At 44.5% G+C, this 25552-nt stretch overlaps 1 long non-coding RNA gene across 2 annotated transcripts in view; it reads left to right on the top strand.

Moving 5' to 3' along the window:
- LOC142827255 (uncharacterized) overlaps positions 1 to 25552 on the top strand; it is a 167364-nt gene that overhangs the window by 94836 nt on the left and 46976 nt on the right. For both annotated transcript variants that reach the window (XR_012901856.1, XR_012901855.1), the window contains exons 3-4: positions 3464 to 3763; positions 14712 to 14806. This is a non-coding gene — a long non-coding RNA (uncharacterized LOC142827255). The remainder of the gene's footprint in view (positions 1 to 3463; positions 3764 to 14711; positions 14807 to 25552) is intronic.

Genomic DNA, 25552 nt, shown 5'->3' with positions numbered 1-25552 from the left:
AATCAATGACAACTTGACCCTTAACAGTGATGCATCTGTATACGCACATGGAGTCAGCCTACTTATCATTTTTAGAAATACATAATAGATAGGGCTGTAGTGCTCTACAATTCCATTGCTAGAGAAAACTCCAGTGGATTGAAGGAGAGAATGCTTCATTTTGAGCTGGCTGCAAGATTTTCAATAGGCAGCTTCTACCCTTCTTCAGTCTCTGTGGCAGTGGTTCTGTAGGAGGAGACATGATAATGGTCTGTTTTCCTCTGGCTAGCAAAAGCGACAGCTTCAAAAATATGGAGGTGAATCATAATTTGATTTCCGATTTATCCTGTTTCTGGCAGCAGCAGTAGCTCCTGGAAGCCCATTTCTTGTATGACTACTATAGAATCAATAGTTTTTTGCTAGTTTTGCACTAATTCTGCAGACATGTGTCTGAAAGTATCATGGAGTTCAGAGGGCCCTTAAACAGTCACACTTACACTTTTTTCTTTTCCAATTAAAAGATGCTGTTAGTAGAATAACAAAACTGGGGACTTATTGCCTCCAGCATTTCACTCTGATTTTTAAGTTACTGTGACTCCAAAGCACAACTGCAATCATTTTCCCCCTCTTGCCATATGAAAAAAACAAATTTAAGTAAATTCAAGAAACACTTTAAAAGCAAGTTGTGTCCTTCTCCACTCCAAGAAAAGTGTTTTTTGCCACACACACACACACACACACACACACACACAAAATTCTTTATAATGGAAGGTTCAATTTGCACTATTGAAACTGAGTTCTTTAAGTCAGACTTCTCTTCTGTCCTCACGTATCTCAAAATGTAATATGATTTTCTGGCACTTTCAAGTCTCAAATTGGTTCAAGGGTGAATAACAACTTGGATGCTAATGGGTATTTACAGCTGGAAGTTTCAGGGACCTGACAGAACAATATATGTTAGGTACTTTATATGATTATCAGCATTTTGCAAAAAGCAACAAAAGCTTTGACCTATGAGCAAATCTTAATTATAACTGGAACTAAATGCACTGGAAATTCACGGCAGTAATCTGGAACATGCATTCAATTTTTACAAACTGTGTTTTCCCATAGGCTTGCTCTTCTTCCCACAGAGGATGTCAATAAAAGGTTTTATTGCCATTGAAATCAATGGGACAAGGATCAAGCTCTATAGCTACGTTCTGATTCAATCAACTACATTTGTTTTCATAGACAAAAATAATAAATGCATTGTTGCAAAACAATAGTAGTGGGCTTAGTTAGACTACATCTTTGTAACCTGCTCCTCTTTTTATCTCCCTTATCTGATATTTGCTATATTCTGCATTTTAAGCTGTTCACTAAGCAATGAACAACATCCCTGGTTGTATATTTACCATTTCCAATATATGCATGCAATATTGTCTTGCACGCATAAAACTTATACCTGTTTTCAAAAAGTTTGCCTTCAGTCTCAATCTCTGCATCCCTAAAAACAACTGAATATGGTAATGACATATGTTGATCCTTAAAAAAAAATGTCCATCCATTTGCATTTGGAGAGAAAGATGATATCTGTTTGTACTTGTGCACGTTTCTTCATGAGGTTGATAGATTTCCACTCCATATGGCTAAACGCAGTGCCTTGCATGGTGTCAAGTATCAGAGGGGTAGCCGTGTTAGTTTGAATCTGCAAAAGTGGCGAGGAGTCCTGTGGCACCTTATAGACTAACTGCAGTGTAGGAGCATAAGCTTTCGTGGGCAAAGACCCACTTCGTCAGATGCAGGTAGTGGAAATTTCCAGAGGCCTTTAAAAAAAAATGCAACCACTGAGCAACTAAATCTGAGACCAACAAAAGTAGGCTCTGATCCAAAGCCCAGTGAAGTCAATGGAAGGACATTCATTTACATCACTGACTTCAGTGGATTTGGGATTGGGCCAGATTTGTAAAGGCGTTTATGTGCCTAAAGAGAATTAATTTCAATGACATTTGAAAAACCCACCAATAACTTTTTGGAGGGGTGTGCCTAGAAAAACGCTCCTGCCAGTGAATTCCTAAAGAGAATTAATTTCAATGACATTTGAAAAACCCACCAATAACTTTTTGGAGGGGTGTGCCTAGAAAAACGCTCCTGCCAGTGAATTCCAAAGAGTGCATCTCGGTGCAAGTGTACAAAGAAAAACAAATATGCTGTATCACAAGTTGCAATCCATCCATAACAACTTCCCTGTAGAAACTCTCTAGATAGGGTTGTGGTGGCAACCTGTGGCCCAAGGGACACATGCAGCCCACTGGGGTTCTATATGTGGCCCAGAAGACATTTGACCATTGCCTATGCACAGGATTGCCAGATTCTGCTGGCTTTCATCTGCATATATTTTTCCCTACCTGTACTACAAAAGTGATAGCTGCTTAAAAGAAGAGCATGTTAAGAGAGATGTGTGATAGCCATATGTCCCCTCTGGATCCAATCAAAATGCTGCACCCCACAAATTTTTGGTATGCAAGTGCAGTTAGCAAAACTATCCTATCATAGGAGACCTCGGTTATAACAATCCTGTGGCCCACTGAGATGGAGGGCCACTCATGTGGCCCACTCACTAGCCTAGGTTGCCCCTCACTGGTATAAGGATTCTTCACTAGAGATCCTTCTGGTTAGCTGCATCCCTGCCATCCACTCCCATGGTGCAGGCCCTGCTTTGTATATAGAGTGATTTGGAGCCAAGGACAGATAAGGGCAGAGGTAAATCCTGATTTACTTGTTCTGTGACTGCCTCTTGTCTTGAGAATACATGTGTGCAGTTGTGGTCTTACACACCTAGTACACAGTAAAGGTACGTCTACATTGCAATGCTACTTCGGGTTATCGGATGTATCCCGAAATAGCTACCGAGCATCCAAGGAACATGTCTATTTCAAAATAAATGTAAAAAATAATGGGTGTACTATTTTGCCATCCCTGTAATCCTTGTTGCAAGAAGGATAAGGGAAGGCTTGAAATAGCACTTTATTTTGAAATAAAATCAAAATAAGACATGTAATCTTATTTCAATTTTAGAATGCAGTGTAGATGTACCCTACATTGCAGGGCTTCTACAATTAGATCAGGCTTCTGTACAGAAATGGATTGGCTACAGAGCTTCCATCCCTAAACTGGAGATATATTCACCTTGATGCACAACTCTCAGATGAATTATGTCACACATGAGTCCAACTAGTGGCTGAGCATTATGATACAGTTCAATGTTCCATTACAGGTGCAGTAAGAGAAATGATAGTAGCATAACTCCAGTGGAGCCAGATTCCCATGGGGCAGGGAAAAGTTGCAGGCAGTTCAGGAATCTTAGGAATCAGTCTCCACTAGGAAAACCTTAGAGTTTTTATCCCAGTGGGGCATCTGGTTTGGGTTTAACTATGGGACAGCATGTTCTGTTCTTGTCATTAAAAAAGTCTTTACACATTGGCTGGATTTTTTTTTTCAGGAACACGAGACACAATACAGACTACATTTACCAGAAAAGGACTCTGCGTATATTGTTGGTAGACTGTGAGGAAAGAGGCTGGAGAAAGTTTGAAAAGTCCAAGTCGTTCAAAGCTCAGAAGTCAACTACAGTTTAAACAAAAGGTCTGGCTCTTTGGGAAAATATTTGGAAGAACAAGCTACCAGGAAGCTGGAAGGCCAGTTGGTTCAGGCTTTGCTGATGCAAAAAAGGAAGAAAATAACAAGAACACTCTACTGCAAGGAAGTCAGTCCTGAGATACTAGAGCTGAGGCTGCTGAAGGTAAGTTCGGAGTTAAATAGCTATTGTATTAGGTGAGCAGGGAATGTTAAGATTAACTACAGAATTTCACACAGTACTTTGATGATCTGAGCTCTTGAAGAGATTTTTAAGGCCTTTGAAGACACTAGGATAGTCCCTAGAGCATCATTTGAAAAAAGTGCAACCCTGAATCATTTTGGTTAATTGCATTTTGATCTCATAAAGTGAAATATGCCCATTTACTATGGAGAAAGGGGCATTACAACATTAATCAAAAGGGTGTCTTTCTATGTAGTTTACTTTAAAGGATGAAAAGAGGGGAATTTTCTCAGTGAGGTAGATAAAGAGCAGAACTGGATTTTCTTTCCAGTGATTCCTCCTCTTCTGGTAATAGATGTCAAGTAACACTTACATACCATAGCTATACCTCTGGCGAGTCCTCTCTTGGCATTAATCTAGGAAGACACATATGACATCCAAGTGTGCTCTAAAAGGAGTCATGGTGAGCTAATAAACCCTATTCTTATTAATAAGCCCTATTCCAGATGGTGGCTCTATTCTACTTGCTTTGAATCTCTGGCAGAATGCCAACTGAACCAGCTGCTGAGGATTCCCCCTGGTGGTGAAGAGTTGGCATAATGGACACTGCAGCACCCCAGTCCTGATACCCCCATAGGGGGCTGTTGGAGGGGAAGAAAACTTGGCTAGGGCACTGCTACACTGCAATAATCCCCAGCAGCTAGTCTGGCTCTCTGGGTATTATTGTAGTGGGGTGGAATTTGGAGCAGCCCTGTGGCCACTTCAAATTATTCTGAAGGCGGAACCAGCCCTACAATTGAATAGTGTATGTGTATACAGTTGCCGTTGCTTCTCCTTTGAGCCCTTTACTATGCAGCTCATCTTTAGTGGAGGTTTGGGCCTGATTAGAAACGTAGCTCCTACTTGGTTAGCTTGCTTCTAAACCAGTTGATATGTTCATTATGTGTTTGAGTAGCTCATTCAAGGCATTTTCAGATCATGGGTTGTTTGCATATTGTTCACTTCCATTATTTGTCAAGTATTGTAGTATTGTTACTGCCCCTTGGTAACAGTGCATGGAATACTTTGAAACTGGAGACATTCAAAGTAAATATTGGACATCTGGCTTGTTAGGACAAATAATCCTTTGGGATTCACAGATATTCAGCTGTTATCTGAATAACTGCAAATAATGAGACTTTAGAAATCTTAGTGATCCAAACTGCATGTTCACTTGAAAAAATATACCTCAGACTGCTCTGATAATAAATATACCTCTCATGGGACTGATCTTGCTTCCACTGAAGTCAGTAGAAGGTGCGCTATTGATTTCAGTAGAAGCAGGAAGTGGGCACAAGCCAGGTTATTCAAACTTATTTTCTTGAGAAATATTGGTTAATTAAGAAATCTTGTATATGGACCTATTTCCTGTACACAAACTAATGTAAATCAGAAGTAACATCACTGAAATCACCAGGGTTATGATGAGTGATCCCTCTAAGCTGCCCAGCAGCACAGCTCCATAGGTGATTAATCAGTTCCACATAGTCAGAGGCTCAGAGCTCCATGCTTGGAGCTGACTGACTGGGCGGGGCTGATTAATCACCTGTGAAGTTCTGCTGCCACACAGCTTAGGGTGCCTCTACACTGCACCGTTATTTTGAGAGAACTAGCGTTATTTTGAAATATCAGTGCGAGCGTCTACACAGCCATTCCGTTATTTTGAAATAATTTCAAAATAACAGCTGGCTTATTCTGAAATCTGTAAACCTCATTGCATGAGGAATAATGCCTATTCTGAAATGGCTATTTCGAAATAAGGCATGTGTACACATTCTACTCCTATTTCAAAATAGCCCCTCACCGGGCAATTCTAAGTTACTAGCCAATTAGCCCGTCATAAGACAGGATTTTCAGGTCTTTCCTCCATGTCAGTCTTCTCTCCTGAGCCTCCGGTCTCTCACTCCGTCTCTCTCTCTCTCTCTCTCTCTCTCTCCTCCTACTGCCTCTCCCCCCCCCCTCAGCTCTCTTCCACCTCTTGCCTCTCTCTTCCTCTTCTCCTCCGCCTCCTGCCTCTCACTTGGGGGACCGCGGAGCCCAAATGGTTACTTACGTCACTTGCTCCCATGGAGCAGCATGGCTGAGTGGTGCGGAAGTCAATTGAGCGCCACAGCGGGAGGCGAAGGGGGGCGGGGCGGTGACGTTCACGGCCAGGGGGCAGGGCCTGGAGCCGCTGTCACACCGCACGTCACCGCCCCGCCCCCCTTCGCCTTCCGCTGTGGCGCTCGGCTGACTTCTGCATCGCTTAGCTGGGCTGCCACAGGGGAGCAAGCATCCATTTGGGCTCCCTCTTGGCGACGCGGCTGAGCGGTGCAGAAAACAGCTGAGCGGCACGGCGGGAGGCGAAGGGGGGCGGGGCCTGGAGCCGCTTGTCACACTGCACATCACCGCCCTGCCCCCCCCTTTGCCTCCCGCCATGGCGCTTAGATGACTTCTGCACCACTCAGCCGGGCTGCCACAGGGGAGCAAGCATCCGTTTGGGCTCCCCCATGGCGACTCGGCTGAGCCGCCCCTTAACCATGTATGTCGCTGCCCCATCCCTCTTCCCCTCCCGCCATGGTGCTCGGCTGACTTCTCCGCCACTCCGCTGGGCCGCCAAGAGGGAGCAAGTGGTGCAAGCGGCCGTTTGGGCACCGCACTCCCCATGCAGCACAGGCCACCCAGAGGGAACAGACAGCATTTTAGCAACAGCGCCGCCCAGAGGAAACAGCCAGCAGTTCAGGCAACAGCGTCCCCCAGAGGGAACAGCCAGCATTTTGGCGTTACAGACACTGGGCTACAATATATATGATTCTCCAGTGCCTCCTGGGGCTCTAAATTGAGACATCTTGTCTACATTAGGAAAGCCTGCCTCAGACTCATTTTGAGGCTCCCCTGCAGTAGATGTGTTATTTTGGAATAACTATTCCAGGATAGCTTATTCCGGAATAAGTGTTCAGTGTAGATATACCTTTAGAGGGAACACTGGTTATGATGTAACCTCATTGTTAGTGACACTAGAATCAAACCCCTCAGCTGTGTCTACATTGGCACCCTTTTCCGGAAAAGGGATGCTAATGAGACCAGTCAGAATTGCAAATGCCGCGGGGGATTTAAATATCCCCCACGGCATTTGCATGAACATGGCTGCCGCTTTTTTCCGGCTCGGGGTTTTGCCAGAAAAAAGCGCCAGTCTAGACAGGATCTTGTGGAAAATAAACCCTTTTCCGGAAGATCCCTTTTTCCTACTTTCAAGTAGGATATTTAAATCCCCCGCGGCATTTGCAATTCCGACTGGTCTCATTAGCATCCCTTTTCCGGAAAAGGGTGCCAATGTAGATACAGCCCTCGTGTTTTGTAGAATTTGTGTTGATTACTAGGATTCATAACATCAATTTTTAATTGTTTTATTTGGAAAGGTCATTGGATCAGCAGGTGATGTGATGAATTCAGACACAACATGATGACAGATTCTGCTTTTTCAGCTCACAGAAATTTAAGAAACAGTTGGATCTACTAATTCTTAGTAGAATCAAGGTTTACTGACTAGAAACAGCAAAGTTAACTAATGAAATTTCTATGTCTCTGTTTTGAATGTTTCTGGTTTAATATCAGAGGGGTAGCCGTGTTAGTCTGAATCTGCAAAAGCGACGAGGAGTCCTGTGGCACCTTATAGACTAACTGAAGTGTAGGAGCATAAGCTTTCGTGGGCAAAGATCCACTACATGCATCTGACGAAGTGGGTCTTTGCCCACGAAAGCTTATGCTCCTACACTTCAGTTAGTCTATAAGGTGCCACAGGACTCCTCGTCGCTTTTTCTGGTTTAATAGTATCTGAAATGGCAATGAGCCCATGACAGTCTTCCGGAAAGTGTCAGTCATGACACTTCCCAGTGGCCAAACTACATGGCAGAGACAAACAAAATAGTGTTACTATTCAGGAAGCCTTATTCCTTTGTTTAGTCTGAACTTTGCCTGTGGGAAGCCATTTATATTGTAGTTGACTTGGGTCACAGGGGACTATGCTTTTGACTCATGCAATTCCCACCAGAGATGTGAAGTTTAGCCATCCCATGTGGACTAGGCAGGCAATGCTTAAATTTCACTTCTGTTTGATACTATGAAATGTATTTTAAATTAAGAGTCTGGTTCCAATGCCAGTTGTGTAAGTATAAATTAAGACTAACCTACAGTAAGGGTCAGGCTTTCCAAAGGGAATAGTGTTTTTTAGGAGCCTCAATTGAGACCACTTATAGGGGCCTGGTTTTCAGAGGCTAGATACTTAGAAGCTGCTTTTGTAAGCAGCTCTATCTAACTGAAGTTGTACATCAAAGCACAGAGGCACCTAAAATACCTAATCAATTCTGAGTATCTTGATGATAGTATGTTAATGGAATTTAGACATGAAAACAGAATCAAACCTAAGTATATAGAAAATATAAGATTGTATCAAGATGTCTTGTCTTTTAGTTGTTTTTTTCCAATCAAATCTGGAGAGTAAAATAGTAATTTCAACATTCTAGTACATTTATTCAATGTTCTTGTAAAAGAGAAACAATTATCTACGTAAATAGTTTAAGCTGTAACCCCCCTGAGTTGCCATCTTATCTGCAGATTAAAGTCCTTCTTGTTAGGAAGACAATTCTAAGTGATCTGTGGAGAAAATTAATACAACTTAGGCTGAGTTATCTGCTTCTTGATACTGCACCAATATCTTGAGTGGACAAGTGCCTGGCTTTCTCTGCTAAGTTTCAGCCTATGTTGCTGTAGGACTGTTCCCCACTCTGGCACTCTGAGTGCAGAATGTGAGGTTCCACAAGAGAGCTTAAAAGGCACCAGTTACAAAAAATGTCTCCCCCAGAATCCCAGTACGCAGATTTTGGAGAACTGCTGCCACCATCAAGTGATTTTTTTTATCCCTAAAAAAACAGGAGCGAATGCTTAAACCCACCTCCAGGGGTACCCCAAGCTCTATTGCCTTAAAAGAGCTTGGAAAACGAAAAGAGGAAAACAAGCTGCAGTCTCTAATAGCTGATTTCTCAGTCTGAGATATGCAGATACAGACAGACCTTCCAGAACACAAAAATCAAATCATCACCTTAAAGTGATTTTTCAAAATTACAAAACAAAAGGAACTTGATTAACATCTAGCAACCAAGTTTTCTTTCAGAGTAACTAAGGAAAACAAATTAAAACACAGAGAAAAGTCTCTGGGCACAGGGCTAAATGGTAAATGTGGAGGGGAGGCATGGATTCAAAGTTCAAAGCAAACCACAAAATAGAGAAAAATTGCCCTGAACACGACTAGATTCACTTTTCCCTTTACTTCCAATTTTCTTTTTGTTCAGTCAGCTCCCATGCCCCAAATTCCTTGGGGACATGGTAGTCCTGCCAGGGTTTAAATCATTATGAGTCTCAACTCCTGGTTTTTCTTTCCCACACAAAGAAAGCAGGCAAGGAATCTTAGGGTATGTCTACACTACAGCGCTAATTCGAACTAAGCTAATTCGAACTAACGCATCCAGACTAAAAAACTAGTTCGAATTAGCGTTTTGCTAATTCGAACTAGCATGTCCACACAGAGTGGACCCTGAACCGGGGTTAAGGCTGGCCGGAAGCAGTGCCGGCAGGGCATCAGAGGAGGACTTAGAGCGTGGAGCTGCTGTCTCAGGCTAGCTGAGGGCTGTGCTTAAAGGGACCCGACCTCCACCCCGGACAGACAGTTCTCAGGGGTGCCCCGCTTACAAAGCAGTCCTGGCTTGGAGTACCCTGAGTGCCCACACTGGGCACATCACAGCACTCGGCCATCAGCCCGGCTGCACTTGCCGCAGGCTGCCATCTGGGGAGAGGGGGTAATTGGGGGGGCTGCAGGAGAGGTTCCACCCCCAGAAGCCCGCAGCGCCAGCCCAGTCCTCCCCATTGGGGGCTCGTACCCCATTCCTCCCTTACCTCCTTCCACTTACCCCTCCCTAGCCCCCCTTCCTGATGTACAAAATAAAGGACAATTGTGTTCAAAAATAGAATCTCTCTTTATTGAACAAAACTCAGGGAGACTGGGAAAAGGAGGTGGGAGAGAGGAAGAGAGAGGGTGGGAGAGGGGAGGGCAACTACAATGATGAGCGGTTTGGAACAGGTCCCATTTGAAGAGAGGCTAAAGAGACTGGGACTTTTCAGCTTAGAAAAGAGGAGATGGAGGGGGGATATGATAGAGGTCTATAAAAGCATGAGTGGGGTGGAGAGGGTGCATACAGAAAAGTTCTTCGTTAGTTCCCATAATAGAAGGACTAGAGGACACCAAAGGAAAGGAATGGGTAGCAGGCTTCAAACTAGTAACAGAAAGTTGTTCTTCACAAAGCAAAGAGTCAACCTATGGAACTCCTTGCTGCAGGAGGCTGTGAAGGCTAGAACTAGAACAGAGTTTAAAGAGAAGTGAGATAAAGTGATGGAGTGGTATTAGCCATTGGGTCCATGGAGTGGTATTAGCCAGGGGGTAGGAGTGGTGTCCCTGCCCAAAGTTTGTGGAAGGCTGGAGAGGGATGGCATGAGACAAATGGCTTGGTCACTGTCTTCGGTCCATCCCCTCCAGGGTCCCTAGGGTTGGCCGCTGTCAGCAGACAGGCTACTGCGCTAGATGGACCTTTGGTCTGACCCAGTACGGCCATTGTAAGCTCAGGGCTCAGGGTCGGGGGTCTCAGTGGAGCACCTTGATTTTCATGCACACCTGCTCCTGGGTGGCCAGGCTGGCAGCTCTCCTGCCCTAGACAGCCACTTTCCTGTGCCTAGTGCGGAGATCGTGGACGAGGTCCACGATGTCCGCACTAGACCAGGCTGGTGCCCGCCTCTTGCGGTCCCGGGCAAGCTCCCGGGAGCCGCCAGCCTGGTCCCGGGAAGATGGGGAGGGGTGGGTGGCATCGGGTGGCTGGCTCGATCCGTGCCAGGTGCAGGGTCTGCTAGCTGGGTGCTGGCAGGCTTGCACCTGGCACGGGCATTGTAGCCAGCCCATGCCCCTTTAAGGGGGCCGGAGCCAGGAGGGGGGCAATAGAGTTTCCCTGGTGTTGGCCAGAGTGGCCACCAGGGAAAGCTGGGGAGGGCTAGCCTCCCACTAGTTCGAATTAAGGGGCTACACAGCCCTTAATTCGAACTAATAAGTTCGAACTAGGCTTAGTCCTCGTAGAATGAGGTTTACCTAGTTCGAACTAAGTGCTCCGCTAGTTCAAATTAAGTTCGAACTAGCGGAGCGCTAGTGTAGCGCCTATCAAAGCTATTTCAAACTAACATCCATTAGTTCGAATTAACTTTGTAGTGTAGACATACCTTTATATAATTCAACTTTCAACACTGTATGCCCATTGTTTCTATGGCTCCTTGCCAACCCCTTTGTTAGCTACCTGAGTTTAACCCTTTAGTCACCAGGTACTGGTCAGTACTCCTATCAATTACAGTTTCTCACTGACGAACTGAAAGTGTAATACAGGTTGGACCTCCCGTTGGGTTCTGAGGGAGGGATTTTGCTGGACATGGGGAGCTCATTTCTGGCTCCCTTTCAACTGGCTCTCCAGTCCGGCTCCACTCCTGGCCTGGCTGGCTCCCCACCTTCCACCCCACCCCTTTCACCTTACCCCTCCCAGATATCTCTGGTCCTGGGTTCACCTACCAGTCACAGGAGAGTGGTGCTGGGCATTGGTGACAGTAAAAACGGGGAAGGGAAGACTTCAGTGAGCTGGCTAGAAGGCCAAGTCACAGAGAAGATGTTGTAGATCCAGGAGTGAGCAAGGCAGCAGAGCAAAACAAGATGGGAGAAGATAACAGTTGGTAGAGCTAATCCCCAGGACAGCTTGAAGCAGGTATTGCTTGTGGTAAGATGCCCTGTGACTGTTTCAAATAGCCTGATTCTGTGAAGCTTGTAAATGTATTTTCCTGGGCTGCTTCAGAGTCGGTGCTCAGATGAGGACAGGCTGTGAGGTGGGTGGTGGTGGTAAAGTACTGCTCAGTAAGAATCACAGTATCAGGATCTGGCCCTATCCAGTTCTGCTTGTGTGTCATCTAAATGATGGTTATCAGCCTGCAATTTGAGGGTCTGCAGTCTGTCTAAGATTTCCAAAGAGATTCACACCTTCATTTAAAACAATTTAGAGTGTCCACAAATTGGAAGGAAAAAAATTCACGGATCTAAAACATCAGAGTTGGTGTTTCTAAATGCTAAATGAAATGGCCTTTTTTTTTAAACCCTCTAAAATAAGTACCTTGGCAAATATTAGCTGCCTTAAATGAGATGCAATGCTAAGTGCCATCTGCTTGATTTACGAATTCACTTAGACAAAAATAATCTGATCCAGTAATAAATGTTGTATGTGGAAATACAAGAGCTAATTTGCAGCTCTATCCAAATGCTGTCACTTTGACCTTGACATGCACTGCAACAATATGATAGCTTTCCCCTGCTTTCCAGGTGACAAATTTAAAAAACCACTAGGGAAGAGAAATCTGAGAAATGGCCATGACACATTTTTTGCCACTTGTTACTGTACAGTTGGTCTTTTAATACAGTCAGACTTTTAAAAACAAGTAATACTTTGGTACCTTAGAAATTATGTATTTTGTTAGTATCATGAGCTTTTGAGGGCAAAACCCACTCTAGTTTATTATACTGCCGCATTGATTCTTATTCACTATTAAATTAGGCTTTCCATTTTCTTATCAACTCCTTGCTTGTATGAACCTTCTTCAAAGCTGTCCTTCCAGGGGACTGTTAGTGCACCTTTTAGGTTGACACGGCTCCTTTAATTGGCTAGAGTACAAGATGGAGGTGGATTAGACCATGGTTGGTGATTCAATGTCCATTGAGCCTCAAAGTGACCAGTCAGTCTAATTGCATTATGTAAAGGCCCTGATATTACAAAGATTTGTGCATGTATTTAAATGTAACCTTTAGGAGATGTCCCACTGAAGTCAAATGGAACTAATTAGAGCACACCAACTTAAGCAAATGGTCAGGGGCAGCACATTTGTAGAAATGTAGGGGGTGACCAGGGCCTGCATCCTGTCCCCACTCCAACTCTCCGCTCCCTTCCTCCTCCTCTCTCCCCGCCCCCCACTGTTGCCTAAGGCTGTGAGAGGAAATTTGGGTGGGGGAGGTGTTAGCTCTGGGAGAGAGTTTGTGTGCAGGCTCTGGGCTGAAGCAGGAGATGGGAGAGATAAAGGTTCAGTGCAGGAGGGGTGAGTAGTGGGGCTCTGGGAGGCGATGAGGGGTCAGGGTCTGGGAGGGAATGTGGATGCAGGTGAGGATGTTGGAGTGCAGGCTCTGGGATGGAGTCTGGGTACGAGCTCTGGCTGGGGGTGGAGTCCTGGGTGCAGGCTCTGGGAGGAAGTTTGGGGGCAGGACAGCTGGGTGGGGGAGGGAGTTCAGGCTCTGGAGTGAGTGGGGTGCATGACAGAGGTGGGTGGAGAGATGCCACATTTATCTGGGGGCACCCTTTCTGGCAGTGGCTCCTGAGGAGGCTGCCTGCTCATCCCGGGCAAGTTTAAAACACCCAGGCTACGTCTACACTGGCCCCTTTTCCGGAAGGGGCATGTAAATTTCACTAGTCGTCGTAGGGAAATGCGCGGGGGATTTAAATATCCCCCGCGGCATTTAAATAAAAATGTCCGCCGCTTTTTTCCGGCTTTTAAAAAAGCCGGAAAAGAGCGTCTAGACTGGCCCCGATCCTCCGGAAAAAGTTCCCTTACTTTGAAGTAAGAATAAGAGCCTCCGGAAAAGTGCCCTTTTCCGGAGGCTCTTATTCTTACTTCAAAGTAAGGGCACTTTTTCCGGAGGATCGGGGCCAGTCTAGACGCTCTTTTCCGGCTTTTTTAAAAGCCGGAAAAAAGCGGCGGACATTTTTATTTAAATGCCGCGGGGGATATTTAAATCCCCCGCGCATTTCCCTACGACGACTAGTGAAATTTACATGCCCCTTCCGGAAAAGGGGCCAGTGTAGACGTAGCCCCAGGGTATGTCTACACTACCACCCTAGTTCGAACTAGGGTGGTAATGTAGGCAACCGGAGTTGCAAATGAAGCCCGGGATTTGAATTTCCCGGGCTTCATTTGCATCTCGCCGGGCGCCGCCATTTTTAAATGTCCGCTAGTGCGGACTCCGTGCCGCGCGGCTACACGCGGCACGGACTAGGTAGTTCGGACTAGGCTTCCTATTCCGAACTACCGTTATTCCTCGTTTCATGCTAAGGTTACTACTCACTATTATACAGTAATGTGGATAACACACCCAGGTGTTGCTGTTAAAACTATAGACATGGAGGGAAGAGTGATCAATACTCAGACACTTGCACAGATAATATTTCTCTTACATAAATGGAGACTTGTACATTAAAACGAAGTCTTAAAATAGTCTCTTGTTTGTGCACATCTGTGAGGTGAAATCACGTAGTGGGTGTATAGACTGCAAAGTCACTTCATATCTGCCTGGCAAGAATCTGAGAAATGCGGTATTAGAACACTGCACTGCTCAGTAGTTTATTGGAAATATGGATGGAACCTAGGACTGGAGCTGTGCACATAATGAATTTTTCAGTTCTCTGATGATTCAAAACAAATGAAAAAATGTTTCAGATAGAACAAAGTGGTTTTTGTGGGGTTTTTTTGCCATTTTAAAAACATTTTTATTGTTTCTTAATAAAACTAAAGGCAATTTTGAAGCAGAAAATTGTTTTGAAATTGAAAATCAAAACACTTCTTAACTTTTTTTAACAACTTTAAATTAAATGAATCTTTTAAAGTTGCAAAGCACTTCATTGTTACTCAATCTTCTTTTTCTCCACCAAAAAACATAACAAAACACAACAAAAACTTTTGAACAAATTTCGCGCAGCTCTACCTGGGATTTCTGGTTATAAAAGTTTGTCTTTTCTTGTAGGGAGAAGGCCCAGGTGGGTCATCTGAGATTATAGCTGCTCAACTTCTGTATTCAGGACAGTCTCCATGAGAATGGGACAATGCTCCACACTGAAGGTATGTCTACACTGCAGAGTTTTTCTGGAAAAACAGCTGTTTTTCCAAAAAATTTCACTTACGTCCATACTGCAATCGTATTCTTTCAACAACAACAACAACAAAAATTGAAAGAACACAGTGGGGTTTCTGACATTGGTAAACCTCTTCCTATGAGGAAGAAGCCTTTTTCCAAAGAGCTCTTTCGGAAAAAGGCGTGTGTGGACAGGAAAGAGGGAGTTCTTTCAAAAGAAGAGGAAAAAACACAGCTGCCCTGTGGCCAGTCCATCCACAGTAATCACAGCTTAAATGCAAGATAGCATCCACACCGAATGGACACTATCTTTTGAAAAAGCAAATGGTTTTTTCGAAGTGCTTTTTTTGTGTTTAGACGCTCTTTCGGAAGATTTTTTTTCAGAAAATCTCTTACAGAAAAGCTTCTTCCAAAAGAGGTCTGCAGTCTAGGCATAGTCTGAGTGGGTTCTGAAGACAGATTTTACTGCCTGTGGTTGCTGACTTGAGGCAGATTCGGGTAGCAGCAACAATAAAACTTATCTGAATCCTTCTCATTGTCCACCCACCTCTTCCCCAGGGATTCAAGATCCTTTTCTAATAGGAGGAGCCTTTGTTTATTCTCTCTCCTCGGTTCTCTTTCCATTAAAAGAAGGCTTCCTATGGCTGTCGTTGCTCTCCAAAGACCGACTGGGAAACAGTAGAAACCTGAATTGTTCCTTCTGCCTAGGGACAAACATATCGCCTGCTTATTTCTTCCAGCCACTTCTGGCTCAGGACCCAAACTGAGATCCTCTGTAGTAACCCTTTGGCCAACTCAAACATGCTGTTTCCTTTTTGTGCTCCTCTTTAATAGCCCTTGGCAATAATAAATTAACTGGAGCTGCTGTTTGTATTCTCAGCTACTGCACTGGGCTGACCCACATCTCAGCATTAAGCTGAACTACATATTTAGCAGCCCTGAGTAAAGAGAGATCACAAGTTGTATCTTCATGAGAAACTGTCTCTCAGAAACCCATTCTCTGAAGCATAGTTGTTCCAAGGCTTTCCTCTTGCACTAAATGGGGAGGGAGAGAACAGATTGTGGCAAGTTACAGCATGCAGCATATTTCCCCTTTATATCTAGCTCACAAAACTGGCCAGTGCCTGGGAGAGCAAAACTGGGCTACACCTGGCCATGCCCAATCCTAGTGACATGCCCCCTTATCTCTATTCAAAGTGGTTCACAACTTTTCCTTTCTGCTGCCTTAAAAAACAGTCCAGATGGAGCTGGATATGAGGAAAGTTCCTTCTCCAATGGAGCCATGTGAGACCTAGCCACATACTCCACCGGGGTGCACACTTCTGCAACCCCAAGTCAAGGACGCACAATTCCGTACCTACACACATTATGAGAAGTGATTTGTCTGAGTGTTTGATCTTCCTGCTAGAGTAAGTGGGTGCACGTCATTGTATCTTCTGCCTGCTAAAGCTGGCTCCTATGCATGCTAATTTCTATGGCATACAAAAGGAAATGCACATTCATATTGAACACTAAGACCAAACTCTGTATCTATAATCCCAGAGTCACATGTGGACAATGTTTTGCTGCACCAGAAAACGTTAGCCATTTAGCCACATTATATTGCTTTGCAGCAAATCGTAACATTGTTGTCTATTGCTGTTATAAAAGAATATGGTGAAAAGCAATTTATGAAAGGTAGAATCAGATTCCTGTATTTCCAAACATGAAAACTTTCAGCTTGTGTTTTAAATAATTCTGACTCCCAGTAGTCATAATTTTAGAAATGACTTAAAGTGCAGCTATGAAACTCATGTTTTTTGCTGATTTATTCATAAATGTCACAGTGCTCTTCAAAACAAGAAAATTAATTAGGCAATTGCTAATATGCAAATGCACAAAATAAAAGGTATTTAGTCTAATTTAGGACTTCAAATTAATCAAAGGGCAATTGAATGACGACCTGGATTTGGAGCTGGCATATAAGGTCCCCTTCTCTAAGTGGAGCAAGCCAGGTCTTCAAGCCAGAGAAATAGTGTGTGTGTGTTAAGGGTCTAGTGCACAGTCCTAGCACTGAAACCAGCTCTGAACATCATGTGCTAACTGAAAATGGGCCCTATTTAGGCTGAATACACCCCCTACCATAGCCAATCACATCCTCCACCCCATAATAAGCATCTGGTCGGTGGGGCCCTGATTGGTATCTCCTCCATGTTAATCCCTCTGCATTTTCCCTCACTTCAGTACAGGCATGTCTGAAGGGACACAGTAATATCTACAGTCCTCTCACCACAGAAATACAGGACACAGGATCACTGGAGGATCAACGAAGGGCATGAGTAACTCATTTCTAGCCCTGTAAAATTCCCAGCACTGGGTAGTCTTTGCATGTCAGCTTAATCATCCTCAAGATGAGCTCTGTTACCCTGTAATTGCCTTATGTAGAAATGAAAGGCTTCTGTGCCCCTTTAGGGGTTTCCTGTATCAATATCTATGGCCATAGCTATTTCTTCCACAGCAGAGGAAGATGACTGAAAAATATTACCAGTAATATTTTCAGGTTTCTGAGCAGCTGAAGAAGTGGTAGAGGCTCCTAACACCTCAATATCCCACCCAGCAAACTGTGGAGGAACTGTTAATCTGTGAGTCCTTGGCTGAACTGGGAGTCATAGAGGTTTGGAGTCACTTTTCCTCCAGTCCCAATAATTGCCCTGGTTTTAGTTTCTCAAAGTTAGTTACATTTTTTTCCCCTGTGATCGTCAATCTCGACTTTATTTTTTGAGGCATGTAATAGCTGGTATTTGAAATGATTCATTATGTTCAAAAATGTGTATGTCTGCATTTGCACTTAGTATGCAATAGCTGTAACATTTTCAGCTTCATTGACTCAATACATCTGTTGGCTTTCAAAATAAAATGCCACAGTAAGCCCCTTTTCTGCTTAATTCTGTCTTTCAAAGGACTCTGCAAGTGGCAAGAAAAACTAGTCAGTGCTCAAACATCGATTAAAATTTGATATCCCATAGAGACAAGAGCTGAATGGGTTTTTTCATTCAAAATACAGCCACAGTTTTTATAGGCACCTTCTGTGGAATTTACTAAACCAAGATCTTAGTGCACTATGCATTGTTCAAAATGCAACAGTGTTCTCCAGTGATGATCCACAGTGTTTCAATAACATGTAACCCTTCTGCCAGGTAGCGCTGGCAGCAGCCAGGGCTGGGTTCAATATCTAGGGCAGGGGTGGCCAACCTGTTACAGATGAAGAGCCAAAACAGCGGTGGATACAGCACAAAGAACTGAGGGGAAAAAAGTTGTTGAGCCAAAAAAAAAAAAGGGGGGGGGTGAGGGGGGACTGGCCGCAGCCCTTTTAACAACAGAGCAGGTGTTTCCCTTTTAAGAGTGGCCATTTTGAAGTCTGCAGCAGCATCCTGTGCAGACAGAAACACGCTGCCCCTTTCAAAGCCCTGAGCTGTAGGTGCAGGAGGCACAATTTTTTCTTTGAAAAGCCATGGGTTGGCCACCCCTGATCTAGGGGTTCCTTTTCATCCATCCCACACAGAACTGACTCAAGTCCCCACCCAGGAGCCTGGGAAATCCACTCACACCCCTGGGCAATGCTTCCCCACTTGCAAGCACAGAGTCTGAGAGTAGAAAAGAAACTTTTAATGAAAGAGGGAGAGAAGTAACATGGCATTAACTTGGGAAAACACCACAAACGGATTTCATAACCAACCCATGAGTGAACATCCCAGCTCAAGTGGATAGTGTCTCCTTTGCCTCTCAAGTTCACAAGTCCAGCAATGTAAGGCTATGTCTACACTGGCAAGTTCTTGTGCAAGGACGGCTGTTCTTCCACCGAGCGTCCACACTGCCCACCCGCTCTTTCACAAGAGGATTTATAGTACAGCATTGGAAGAGCGGGCTTCTTGCACAAGAGCTACCCTCTTTTCTAACAGGGGTAAGCCCTTTTGCGCAGGAGTTCTTACACAAGAAGTCTGTGTGGACGCGCTAAAATAGTCATCAGAGGTTTCTTGTTAAAGAGAGCATCCACACTGCTATGGATGCTCTTGCACAAAAGCACATGGCCGTGTGGACGTGTTCTTGTGAAAGATGTCTTGCTTAGGAACTCTTGCGCAAGATTTTTCTTGCGCAAGAACCTGCCAGTGTAGACATAGCCTAAGTGTCCTGTTCACATGCCAAACCTTTCTCCGTACCCCTCTCTCAGTTGCTGCCCTTGGTCAGGGCAGACCAGAGCTCAGAGTTGATTTTCAGAGCTCATCTCCCACTCTTGGGGGGGTGGGGTTGGAAGGCGTCTCACCCACTCCTTCGGCCCCTCGCCATTGCTCCAACTAGCTGCCCGCTGGCCACTCCCACCCACCACCTTGCTGGCTGCCTGCTACTGCTCCTACCAGCTGCCTGTCAGTCGCTCCTGCCAGTTGGCCACATGCTCCTGCCAGCCGCCCATTGTCTGCCTGCCGCTGCTCCCACCAACCATCCTGCTGCTGCTTCTGAGATGGGTCTGGCTCTAACCCAGTGATTTCAGCTCTTGACCCACCACCTAGGCTGTCTGTAAGATTCCAGCTTCCACTGGAATAATATTTCAAAATAATAAAGAGACTCCTTATGGAGTCTGTTTAAGTCTTTCTTTAGAATAAGGGGGAAGAGACAGGTTGAACCAGTCTTACAGCTCATGCCTGGAGGGCATGTAGCTGGCTGGTTCAAGCTCTCTCCCCCCCCAATTCAGTCCACTTGAGTCTGGAAGGGGGAGGCTTGTCCATCCGAGACTCTTTACAATGATAGTGTCTCTCTTGTAAGCACTGGTGGTCATAGTGTACAATTCCTACATTTAGAGTTAACATGGTTTGTGACCCCACAAAATCCAAATTAGTTATAATACACAACATTCCATTCTAACAATTGACCATCCATCAGGTCTATAGCACTGGCTGAACTGGATTTACATAACCACACCCTAGGATCTCTTTCCCATTCCAGCATGAGCTATATTTACATATCAACAGTTGATTATCTTGCAGGGCTAAACAACTGAGTGAGCATAACCACACCCAGGACTCCTTTCCCCTTCCAGCTGGCTGCATTGGAAGCAGTAGTTCAGGCCATGCCTACAAACGTTACTGTAAACCTTAGCATTTTGAACCTTTACTCTTGAATATGTTTTTATATAAAGGATTTTCTAGACTCCACAGAGAAAGAAGGAAAGTGAGATTTTTTTACCCCTGGGCCTACAAAAACTAGAAAATTTCAGGTCTAAACTGCTTCTTGGAGCATGCATCTGCTCTGGAGTGTGAGGGAGGAAGAACCCACCACATGTCCCTTAATGGGCTGTCCAAAGCTTTGTGCTTATCGCACCCACCTTCCCCAAGCAGAGTGTACGGAAGTAAAAATAGAAAATAGGCTCCACCCCTAACTTGCACTGCACCTGTCAGTGAAGCTGAGCTAGTGGGGTATTTAATTTGTTATTAAGAAGCTCCCAAGTAGCAAGGAGAAAGCAGGGATGGAGTTGAATATCAGTGGTTCTGGGGCATAGCAGCTATCTTCTGCTCCATGGTATTGTTTATCATTGTGGACCCTATGAGCACAATGGGGTGCTGTTCACACAAGAAAAATATGGTGCCTGTTCCAAAGAGTTTACAGTGTACAAAAGGAAGCCACAGTTTGGCTATAGTTAGGAAATCAGTGGGGGGCAGGAAGAGGGGAGAGGAGGAAACAAATTATGGCTTGATTAATTTTCAAGAGTGCTTAGCACCTGCAGTTCCTATTGAGAGAGCACATGTGACTGCCACTTTGCCTGGCACTAGACATTACGGTAATTACTCTGCCTCATAGAGAAAACTAAACTGGTGCTTCTCACCTGTAATGGCCAGAATCACGTTTCTAGCCTCTCCTCTAGGTGACAGTCACAAAGAACCCTGATGTGTTTTTCCTGTTGCCTTTAATAATCCTCATGTTGCCTGCAATGTGGTTCAGTGCTTAATAGGGACACAATCTCACCCTTTATAGATTGCAATGTGGTTAATATCTTTTGACTGGTAAAATCAAGGCAAAATGTCAATAATACCACTGCATATTCTAAAGTATATAATCATCTCCTTGTTTAGATGTCAGTGTCCTTGGGGAAAGAGGCAGAGTAGTACACTGGTACAATAGCATTAATCTAATTGCCCATGTTCTACAGGGGAATTAATTATATCTGTATACTCAAAATAACCACTGGACACTCATAATAATTACTCCAATTAACTAACGTATAAATTCAGTCTGAGTTCAGCACACTCTTTTTTTTGTTTGGCAGGAGTGTGTATATAGTCCCATTTTTTTTTTAATCTCTAGTACTGCAATGACCTATTTCAATGTGCTCCTCATTCATATAGAGGACGTGGGTGTTATTAAAAAAATAAACCATTCTAAATACCGAATCATTATGTGTCATCTGGAGATAATTCTTTTTCAGTTCAATTATGGCTTTTTTAGGTGTGTGCTAGATGAGGTTTCAGCAACCCAATCCAGTATTAGGCTTTTGCTTTAGAATGCATGAAGCAAGTCCTGAAGCTTCTCACAAATCAATACTGTTTTAATTGATATAATCCACTAATAACCAGAGGATGAAGCTATACTGCATGTAAGGCACTTAAAAGTTGGGGAGAAATAGACTTTTAGTTTATGCTGCTTAACAGTTGAGGGAAAGCAGAGCCACTGCATACATTATTAGAGGATACAAGGGGGTAGGGAACTGTATATCTTCCTTGCCCTGAGGAGGTGAAAGTATTTCTGATAGTACTAAGTAGAAGCAATCCTTTCACCCAAGTGAGGTTGTGCCTCTTCTGTCCCAGCAGGCCACATACTGTGGGAGAAACAAGCTGGGAACAGATGTTGTGTGAAGTGGATAAAGCCAGCTCAGCCACTCCAGGCTTGTTCTATGCCAGGTCAGTCTGTAGCTGTCCCATTATGTAGCTTTCTGGCTGATTTGCACTTCTTGAGTAGTGTACAAGAGGTAGGAGTGGGACTGAAAATCTCTGCTAATATTTGTATTGCCTAGGTAGGTATTTACAACACTCTACCCAGGTTGTGACCATTACTCTGTAACAATGCATGAATATGGGCGTATGTCTACACTACAAAGTTAATTCAAACTAACAGACGTTAGTTCGAATTAACTTTGATAGGCGCTACACTGGCAAACCGCTAGTTCGAACTTAATTCAAACTAGCAGAGCGCTTAATTCGAACTAGGTAAACCTCATTCCACGAGGACGAACACCTAGTTCGTATTAACTAGTTCGAATTAAGGGCTGTGTAGCCACTTAATTCGAACTAGTGGGAGGCTAGCCCTCCCCGGCTTTCCCTGGTGGCCACTCTGGGCACCACCAGAGAAACTCTTCTGCCCCCCTCCCGGCCCCGGAGCCCTTAAAGGGGCACGGGCTGGCTACAGTGCCCGTGCCAGGTGCAAGCCTGCCAGCACCCAGCCAGCAGACCCTGCACCTGGCACGGATCGAGCCAGCCACCTGCTGCCACCCAGCCCTCCGCCTCTTCCCGGGACCAGGCTGCCGGCTCCCGGGAGTCTGCTTGGGTCCACAAGAGGTGGGCACCCGCCTGGTCTAGTGCGGACATCGTGGACCTTATCCACGACCTCCGCACTAGGCACAGGAAAGTGGCCGTCTAGGGCAGGAGAGCTGCCAGCCTGGCCACCCAGGAGCAGGTGTGCATGAAAATCAGGGTGGTCCAGTGAGACCCCTGACCCTGAGCCGTGAGCTTAGAATGGCCATACTGGGTCAGACCAAAGGTCCTTCTAGCCCAGTAGCCTGTCTGCCGACAGCAGCCAACACCAGCTACCCTGGAGGAGATGGACCGAAGACAATGACCAAGCCATTTGTCTCATGCCATCCATCTCCAGCCTTCCACAAACAGAGGCCAGGGACACCATTTCTACCCCCTGGCTAATAGCACTCCATGGACCCAACCTCCATGACTTTATCTCACTTCTCTTTAAACTCTGTTCTATTTCTAGCCTTCATAGCCTACTGCAGCAAGGAGTTCCACAGGTTGACTATTTGCTTTGTGAAGAAGAACTTTCTGTTATTAGTTTGAAGCCTGCTACCCATTCCTTTCCTTTGGTGTCCTCTAGTCCTTCTATTATGGAAACTAATGAAGAACTTTTCTTTATGCACCCTCTCCATACCACTCATGCTTTTATAGACCTCTATCATATCCCCCCTCCGTTTCCTCTTTTCTAAACTGAAAAGTCCCAGTTTCTTTAGCCTTTCTTCATATGGGACCTATTCCAAACCCCTGATCATGTTAGTTGCCCTCCCCTCTCCCACCCTCTCTCTTCTCCTCTCCCACCTCCTTTTCCCAGTCTCCCTGAGTTTTGTTCAATAAAGAGAGTTTCTATTTTTGAACACACGTGTCCTTTATTTTGTACATCAGGAAGGGGGGCTAGGAAGGGGTAAGTGGAAGGAGGTGAGGGAAGAATAGGGTACGAGCCCCCGATGGGAAGGACTGGGCTGGCTCTGTGGGCTTCTCAGGGTGGAAGCTGTCCTGCAGTCCCCCAATTGACACCCCCCCCCCGGATAGCAGCCTGCGGCAAGTACAGCCAGGCTGATGGCCGAGTGCTGTGATGTGCCGAGTGTGGGCACTCAGGGCACTCCAAGCCAGAAATGCTTTGCTGTCCCTCATCGAGTTAGACAAGCGAGCGGGGAACCCCTGAGAACAGCCTGTCCGAAGTGGTGGTTGGGTCCCTTTAAGCACAGCCTTCGGCTAGCCTGAGGCAGCAGCTGCACGCTCTAAGTCCTAATCTGATGCCCTGCCAGCACTGCTTCCGGCCATCCTTAACCCCGGTTCAGGGTCCGCTCAATGTGGACATGCTAGTTCGAATTAGGAAAATGCTAATTCGAACTAGTTTTTAGGTCTAGATGCACTAGTTCGAATTAGCTTAGTTGGGATTAACTAATTTGAATTAAGTTAGTTCGAATTAGTGCTGTAGTGTAGACATACCCTGAGAGAGTGAGTGCAAACACCTGGAAAAGTTGGTGCAGCCAAAGAATGTATGTGGATTCACTGTAGATCGGTCTTGTCCATTAATGACTGAACCTGCACACTCCTTGGGGAGCAAATCCAAAACTTGGCTTAGCTCCGCAATTTGTACAGCCTTCCCATGAGGTTGGGCCAGGTTAAGTTTCTGGATGGAAGCCACATGAAACTCAGGGGTTTCAAATGACAGAACATGGAGTATTGGCTGAGCTGTATTTGTGAACTTTGGAAATGGAACTTGAGAGAGGAAGGCTTGTCTTATAGTTAGGGTGCTGGCCTGGAAGTCAGGTTGTCTACTTGTCCTCTGTTAACAGGTCTGCCACAGACTTTGTCTGTGATATTTAGCAACTCAGCCTCTGAGCTTCAGTGGTTCCATGTAAAATGATCACTTCTTTACCCCAGCAAGATATTCTGAGACTAAATTAATCTAAGTTTGTCAGGTGGTCAGAGTAATAAGAAACAAAATTCCCATAGAAATAAGGAACATGAACCAAAATTGAGAACCTGTGCAAACCTAGAGCAATAAAGCATGGGTCTAACAGTAACTCCATTTTACATAATGGATATTATTGTTTTTCTGTAATTGAAAAGCCTTTAAAAAGCAGTTTGAACACACAATGGTATTATGGAATAATACCTGGAGACAGCATGATGTAGTGTGGAAAAACTCATAAATTAACTGCTGTCATGGTTGCATAATGGATGTTGGCAAAGACGTGCAATAATAAAAATTCATTTAAAAAAACCCTTAAGCTTGAATAAAATACAGAGATGATACAGCACTGGATTCTCTTCTCCCTCAATCTTGTATAACTCTGGCTTCTCATCCAAACTTGGCAGTTACAACCCATATCTGATACATTTACCTGGCTTTTTTCCCCCCATAATGACTGTATTTAATAAAGACAAAGCCACTAGAGGTAAATTCAATTATTTGTCATTTTAATTAATAATCAAAATGTGTGGGTACTCAAAACTGGCCTTTTAATGCTTGGAAACAGGCTAATTAAGTATCCCTAGTAATATATTCAATATGGGACTTTTCCTTCATGGCATATTACAATTGTGTTTTTAGTCTACCAATCTCAAACATACACGCATTAAAAATAAAAGAGCTCCTTTTTGAAATGTGTGGTATGAAAGGAAGGAAGTGGTAAGATTTTACACTGGAATGCTGAAGATCTGGATTGAACTCCTAGCTCAATCACTATGTCAACTCCTAGCTCAATCCTATGACTATGTTTACACTGCAGTTATTTGTTGGCAGAGAGTATGCTAATGAAGCACTCATTAGCATTTATCGTGCTGTCATTTGCATATTCTCTGCCAATGCTTTTTGCACAATAGGTTTTTATGAAAACACAAGCAGTGTAGACAGGTCCATTTTGCACAAAAAAACCCAAACTTTTTTTTGTGCAAAATGGATCGGTTTACGTTGCTTGTTTTTATGCAAAAACCTCTTGCGCAAAAAGCATTGGCAGAGAATATGCAAATGACAGCACGACAAATGCTAATGAGTGCTTCATTAGCATATTCTCTGCCAACAAATACCTGCAGTGTAGACATAGCCTGTCTGTGTAACCTTGGCTAAGTCATTTAAACCCAGATGGTGTAAATCCAGATAGCTCCACTGAAGTCAGTAGAACTGTTGATACACCGCTCCTGGGAATCCTGTTGCTGCTTTCTGTGCTTCAATTCCTGACC

Source organism: Pelodiscus sinensis, chromosome 2 (assembly GCF_049634645.1).
Source record: "Pelodiscus sinensis isolate JC-2024 chromosome 2, ASM4963464v1, whole genome shotgun sequence".
In the NCBI taxonomy this organism is placed as follows: domain Eukaryota; kingdom Metazoa; phylum Chordata; order Testudines; family Trionychidae; genus Pelodiscus; species Pelodiscus sinensis.
Note: the sequence above shows the minus strand (reverse complement) of the source record. Positions and strands in the feature narration are given on the sequence as shown.